The following is a 6,000-nucleotide window of genomic DNA, read 5'->3' on the forward strand; positions in this document are numbered from 1 at the left end:
CAGTTGCACGCCTTTTGTAAGTTGTCCCGGCCGGTCCGTCTGGCTGCGCAGTGTTTGGATCGGCGACTCTGTCCACAGTTCGGTAGCAGTCCTGGAGGACTAGCCGAACCAACGCAGAGTGTATCCGGAGAACGGCCGGCGGGGGAACGGCTGGCTCCGTGCAGAGTTGTACAAACTCTGCTGGGAGCTCGGCTGGAAACTCTGCTGGGAGCTCGGCCGGGTGATCTCCTGGGACCTTGGTCGGTTGTTTGGCGAGTTGCTCTGCGATGAGTTCGTGTCTGAGCTCTGCGAGAATCTCGCCTGTAAGCCCGAGAATCTCGACGGGTTGTTCTGCATTAGGCCTAATTGCTGGACGGCCAAGTTCCCCAGAGTCAGCGTAGCCAGGTTGGGCCGATTATTCCAGGTCAGCAGGTCATTTGGTGTCTTTAAGCCCTGTGGACATACGTCACAGGTAAGCGTCTTTTTAGGACATAATTCACGTACTGGGAAGGTCCAGGTCACTGGCACATTGTACAAGTGACATAAAATGTGTGGGTCGGAGGGGCAATGCAGCGAGCATGTCGGAATATTAAATGCGTGGAGAGGATTCGCATATGCAGATTTGTTCAGCCAGTCCAGCGTTGAGCCGGTTCCCGGCTGTTTTCTATACTCACCGTCCGGTGGCAAGCCGTGCTAACCAGCCGGTGTTCGGCGTCCAGGCCTCGCCAGTTTGGCGTTGGCTTACAGTCCGGCTGGCTGTGACTGACTGACACAACATAGGCGTGACTGCTGGGGGTTTGAATCTACCACTGCCGTGGGTGCGTGTTTCATACCACGGCAGCCGAGTTTAAGTTCCCTGTCATACTGGTTACGTAGTCATCAAAAACACATCTGCCAAACTAGTGAAGACCAGGTTAAAATGCTATGGATGAACTGAAAACGGCTAAAAAGCACAGAGCGTTGTTACTCTAATCAGGAAACCTGAGGGCACTGGCGGCGTTCAGTCCTGTTGCCGAAATGTTTAGCGACGGGATTGCCGACTGGGGAATCGGCACTTTTTGGACGTCCCTGTTTCTGCGGCGGCCAAGGCTGAGGCGTTGGGATTTCCAGAGTGAGACCCAGAACTGGTTTGGTGGGGGCCGGAGCCGGAGGCCCGCGCTTACCCCGCCTGTGGACGGGAGAACACAAAGCTCAGCCCGCGGACGGCCGGCATCAGGAAACAATGTCAACCTCGCGCATAATCGTGCATCACTGCAGTCACGTTGATAATTATCAGTTGGGACATACTGCACATAACTCGTTTTGAAAAAAGCAGGCATGCTGATCCACACTGACTTAAGCTGCGCCGATTGTGTCAAGGCATTATTGCACCTCGTTAAGGCCTTTTATTGCCCGCAATGATCGACATGGCTTTCTGTTTAGGCCATGTGGAAACAGCGGCGACTCACTCTGGGGGAGAGGTGACGACGCGGTCAACTCCAGGATCACCTGTGGCAGATGCAAGAAATTTGTTTGCATGCACGCTCTCGTCCTGCGATCGGCTGGCACAGGAAACGGCCGGCACAGGAGATGGCCGGCACAGCAAATGACCTTTCCACTTATTGGAACCTCCTGCGCTCCTGTCTTACACAAGAGTGGTTGAAAACATGCTTCATGCCGTTAGTACAATGCTTAGCACAAAGCTCGCCATTTAGAGTTGAGGCGAATCTGCACCAGATGACCAATCGTGTACGTACCAGAGTAAGACAGATAATCCTGGTTATGCTGGTGATCCTCATTCTTCAGTTGTCGATGGGAGTGTACTTCAATCTAAAAAGAAGGACATGCTGCAGCTTGGGCTATGAATGTTATGCGCAGACCTACGCTACCATCACAGTTTTTTAAGATTGCATCGACTTGAATTCTATATCACAAACATGGCCACGTAAAGTCCATGGTGGTTTTCACCCGAAGTTCACTTGATGCTTGAAGCTCGTTACCGACAAAATTATAAATTACGTTGCAGCTTAAGGCATTATTAACTGGACGTGGAGGACGCCTGTTGAGCTTGGAGACGTGCAGCGAGCAGGGTGACGCAGAGGTGATCGCAACAAGCATGTACATGACCATACTAGTTATGATACAACATGATATGGTCTATACTATATGATGCACTATTACATTATACTGAATGGAACCATTTTCTTCGGAAGCCAATACATACGGTGCATATCAGCGCATGAATTTATTCGACACAGGTGCATCGAACCCTAACACGCGACCGGGTGGCCGGTTGGGTGCCCTTCGCTCGGGTGGGGGCCAATTTGACCTCGCTAAGATCTCAGGAACTAACCGAGTAGAGACACTACATTACACAGGGTGTGTTGCCAGCACGTGAACTAACTTGGGTTAAAGCTTGAGATCCATAGGCCATAACCTCCGGGGCAAATGTCAACATGGTAAAACTCCTAGGTTAAGCTAGTAAAGTTAACTCTAGTAAAGTTAAAACTAGTTAAACTCCAGGTAAAGCTAAGTACCCCTCAGAACCTAGATACCTGTTCTAAGCAAAAGGTCACATGCTCACTTGAGCTCAGTTACCTTGTCTGACCTTTCGAAGGTCATGGTGACCAAATTATATAAGAGTGCTTTGGGTTTTGCATTTGAATAAGCAATAAAGATAATGCTAGGCAGTATCTTACTAAAAAAAAAGTGTTGACCCTGGGTCATTTTAGGTCAGTGTCCTGTTCTGACCCTTCCATTAGTAAATTTGAACTGAGCACCAAAATCTACCCCATACAGCAAGCCTTAGAGTGATAAGGGCGTTGGTTTTGATCTGCGTCTGACCTTCATACCTGGCCCTGTGCATTCAATTGTTGTGTTGCCTGAGAAAGCATCTAGAGATGTATGGCGTCCTCTAACGCCCCGTTGTTGCATCAGATTGAGCGCTTCCCCTAGAAAGGAAACCATTCCGGAAAGTCTTCTAGCCGGTCATACTGACTTCCGCACCCGAGCGCGTGTTAAGCGTTTGGGAACAGATCTACAAATTGGATTGCCGCGGCATCGGCTGCCGCGGCATCGGCTGCATGGCAACGCCAGTCAGTTGTAATCGAAAATATGTTTTTATTTGGTCGATAGTAAAGGTATTCGACGACTGTCGGTGACCGATCGGAAACAAAACGCAAATATTTTTTGGTGATTGCTGGTCACAGTAAGCTGGGATATGCACGTTGCATTATCATTGCCCAGTGTTGTTTCGGTTTCGGTCACGGTGTGTTGCATTTGAGACCAGTTTTGGAGAAAGTGACGTTAGCCAACCCCGTAAATAAACGGCCCACTGCCTTCTGCGTGAGGCAGTGATGTGATAGCGCAATGATTTGTGGGCGGCGCATTTCTTACACCAAATCGTCACCTTCAGGCTTCCATCTGCTCTTGACATCAGCCCTTAACAAATGTCACGCAATCTACGCTTTGCGTACGATAGCACGCCACAGCCTGCACAAATCCACGGGCTGCGTACAGTAGCACGCTACAGCCTGCACAAACCCACGTTCTGTGTACAATAGCACGCCACAGCCGGCACAAGTACACGGTCCGCGTACAATAGCACGCTACCTGCCTGTACAAGCCCACGTTCTGTGCACAATAGCACGCCACACAGCCTGCATAAATCCACGGCCTGCGTACAACAGCACGCCCCAGCAGGCACAAGTCCACGGTCTGCGTACAACAGCACGCCCCAGCAGGCACAAGTCACGGTCTGCGTACAAACAGCACGCCCCAGCAGGCACAAGTCCACGGTCCTGTCGTACAACAGCACGCCCCAGCAGGCACAAGTCCACGGTCTGCGTACAATAGCACACGCCCCAGCAGCACAAGTCCACGGTCTGCGTACAACAGCACGCCCAAGCAGGCACAAGTCCACGGTCTGCGTACAATAGCGCGTCACAGCCTGCACATGTCGACCAACCTTTCGGCAGTAAAGTATCCGTTTTGTTTGGCGTCAGAATTATTTTTTTCCCCTACGTTCACCGGCGTGCCTGGTCTTCGAGACCTAAATCAGTTTTTCAACCCGAGCTTTTCAACGTTTTACGCATTAACTTTTTTTCTTTTTCAACCAAATGAGCAGACAAAATTGTAGTGATAGCGCATCTACGCAGAAGCCTCATCAGGGGCTTCCATTTAAGGGCCTGAAGATACTGCAGGAATACGTAAGTTGTTCAGTGCATTAGCGAGGAGCATCATTCACATAGATAAGACCGTATTATTAGTCTTATTCCTCGGAAAAACCGGGAATATGGAGACATAGTTGAGTTCATATTTCGGCAACGTGCTTTTAAACGAAACAATAGCAGAAGTGACTTCAAAATTGACTATTTTGAATTTCGGCATTTTGAATTGCCTATCTATCGTCAATTTTGAATTCGCTTTTGCTATTGTTTCGATAAAGGCATGTTGTCGAAACATCAGTCTGACTATATCTCCATTGTCCTGGTTTTTCCGAGGAATAAAGCTAATACTACTGTCTTATCTACTGCAGGATTGCCTCAATAGGTTTGCTATCCGGTCCTGAAACCTACGCGGCGACGGGAACAGCACTACTGGAATGTAGGCTAGCACGACAAACGTGAACACAGTGCGGCCACAGGCCGGGCCAACCGGGACCGCTGAAACTATACCAGTTCCGGTTGATTGATATGACAAACTCGGTCAGCCTGAGACTTCATTACTCCAAAACTGGATCGTCTTCATTGATCGTCCGCCGCTGCCACAGCTCCCTGCGACTAACGCCGTTTATCAGCGAATCGTCCGGCAGCTCCGTGTGAGCTATGCTGTCTACCAGTAGACCATCCGCCGCTGCCACAGCTCCCTGCGACTAACGCCGCTTATCAGTGATCTACACATACATAATTAACATACACAATGATCTTTTATCTTAACTGTTGCCATAATGCCTGCATGACCGTTGTCAGCTATTTTGCCGTCCTGCGGCGCTTGCGTTTCGCACGCGACTAAAGAGGTCTTCGCGTTGCCTTCATGGTATTTCAAATGGCGTCAAACGGCTGATTTGTAGCACAAACAACAGCGTCACTACGACGGTGAACATGCCCTATTTATGTGACGTACACGGTCATGTGACATACGCCGTCTATATGTGATGTACACAGGTTATGCCTGACATATACTGGTCATATGTGATGTGCAGTCTATACGCAATACACATGGTCCACATTCAAATAACGGGGTTTTCAATAAAGAACGTTGTCTATGTGTGATCTAAACATTTATATTTAGCGTGTAGTTTATGTGCAGCTTGTACAGATTATGTGTGACAAACACGATCGGCATGACTTTTATCTGGCAAGTAAGGTCGGCACATGGCAAACATTGCCGCTTGGGGCCATCGGCCGCCCGGTGACAGTACTGTGTTGAATGTGACCCATTAGCCTCACACCATCGAGGCGAGTCAGAATGCCAGTCAAGCACCGGGCGTGAGCCAGACACATTCACATACAGCTACATGATTATCCGAAGATGACAGCGTAGGTGTTAAAAACAACACTAACTGAGACAGCATTGCATGATGGAAGCTTACGCGCAGTCTTTGATGCAAGACACAGGGATAGTTTACAGGGATATCGCCTACTAAGGCTAGCATCTTAAGCAGATAATGCACACCTGATGTGAACGTCCTATGTCAGTTAAGAAGCACCGTACTTGCTACAGCCGCAGCTTGCTGCAGTGTCGTGTTCAGCCGCTGGTCTCCGCCGCCGCCAGCCCCCTACTGCGCGTTCACTCGGTGTCCTCCCGGCCGACTGCCGGCGCGGCGCCTCATGACATGCGCCGCAGAAGGAGGAAAGTTCGGCCGCAATCGGCTTACAAACGGACCAAGGCCATACAACTACACGAGCAAGCAGATCTATTTCTATAGATAGAAAAACGCTTGCGCTAACGAAATGTGCTGCCTAGAGGCATAAATTAGGAAAGTTTTGTAACTGTGCTCCCAGGCATTTACTGCTGTTAGCACAAAATTGACGCACATAA

At 49.6% G+C, this 6,000-nt stretch overlaps 1 long non-coding RNA gene across 1 annotated transcript; it reads right to left on the reverse strand.

The window, feature by feature from the left end:
* Nucleotides 1-375: 375 nt before the first annotated feature.
* LOC119104193 (uncharacterized) lies at nt 376-5,734 on the reverse strand. The gene is made up of 5 exons (XR_005094886.1): nt 5,674-5,734; nt 1,716-1,788; nt 1,428-1,467; nt 1,143-1,147; nt 376-432 (listed from the first exon to the last, which is right to left on the reverse strand). It is a non-coding gene; the product is annotated as an uncharacterized LOC119104193 (long non-coding RNA).
* Nucleotides 5,735-6,000: the final 266 nt, after the last annotated feature.

The sequence above is a fragment of the Pollicipes pollicipes genome, unplaced genomic scaffold, assembly GCF_011947565.3.
Source record: "Pollicipes pollicipes isolate AB1234 unplaced genomic scaffold, Ppol_2.1 Scaffold_6052;HRSCAF=7182_pilon_pilon_pilon, whole genome shotgun sequence".
Taxonomy (NCBI): domain Eukaryota; kingdom Metazoa; phylum Arthropoda; class Thecostraca; order Pollicipedomorpha; family Pollicipedidae; genus Pollicipes; species Pollicipes pollicipes.